This window comes from Scomber scombrus, chromosome 18 (assembly GCF_963691925.1).
Source record: "Scomber scombrus chromosome 18, fScoSco1.1, whole genome shotgun sequence".
NCBI lineage: Eukaryota > Metazoa > Chordata > Actinopteri > Scombriformes > Scombridae > Scomber > Scomber scombrus.
Window position 1 is genome coordinate 26,836,603 of NC_084987.1, and position 1,377 is coordinate 26,837,979.

The following is a 1,377-nucleotide window of genomic DNA, read 5'->3' on the forward strand; positions in this document are numbered from 1 at the left end:
CAGAACAAGTCTTTCAGGGTGCCAAGTTATTTTTCTCATTCAGAGAAAAAATAACATTGATTAACATTAACGCTGACATGGGGAACACGACACTGACCGAGAAGCAGTTTCAGAGCAAACCAACAATCTGGTCCTCATTGGTACACATCGACTGTTTTAAAGGTACAATTCTGATTTTGTCTGAGCGGCAACAGTAGTCCCAAAACCTCATCCTGGCCTGTGGATGAGTTTCAAAACATCAGCTGGGAAGATATTTTGACATTTTTTTTGATGATGTTGGCTACTTAAGAAAAAATCAGATGGTTTATCTTTAAGGAGATTTTTATGAATATATGAGGTGCATGCTGGAGCAGAAATATAACCACAGTTTTTTCATAGCTCCATTACTTGACAAATATTTTATTAAGTTGCATTATTGTAGCAACATTTTTATTTTTTCTTAATAATAATAATATCTTAGTTACGTCCATGATAAAGAATATAATTGTTTTCAGTTTTATTCTGTATTGTATTTTACTGCATTGACATGTATTAAATGTGTATGCCTCCTGGATAGAGTTCAGGAGGTGTGTATGTACTGTATGTTTGTGCCTATTATCATTTCTAAAAGAGCAAAAATATTTTGCTAATTGCACAAGACCAAAACAAGTGAAAGAAACAAAGAAATAAACAAGTACAGTGGAGTAAAAATGAACCTATGCAAAGCAAAGAATCTTTTTGTGTTCTTTTATTTTTTATTTGATATATTTCACTTTGTATGTGATATAAGAGCTTAAAGATAAGATACCGATGATGTACACAGCTCTGGATAATGTATGGTTATATAATCCAGGTTAGTCAGGTCACATAGGTCACAGATATTACAACATGTACAGCTTCCAGCAGTCACCTGTTACACACAAGTGTGTTTAGCTGTCAGCACCAGTCGTCTAATCAGCTTTCTGGGTGTGATTAATTAGAATGCAACACTGAGCTTTTATTGTTGCTTTTATTACTTTCATTCCAAGATTGGGACTTCCTGTCTGTGCATGAAACAAATATTCTCCTCAAGTCAAAGTTACTTTACTTACAGAAGATGAAATACAGATTTGTCACTTTTGAAGGTTCTTAGAAGTTACTCATGTTTTCTTATTGTGCAGTTAACAGTCTAGTCTTTATTCTTCATGGTCCCTAGTGGACATCAGTTTAACTTTGGTAGATTTAGATGAAGCAGACATTACTCTTAACCTCATGTTAAACCTCAAACTTCATTTTGATTAATATGAAAAATCAACTATTGTGAATGTCATTCTGTCATTATTTCTGTAGGCGGCAAACAATATATATCATTAATAAAATCACTTATTTTACATCAAATTACACATTACAAAGAATATT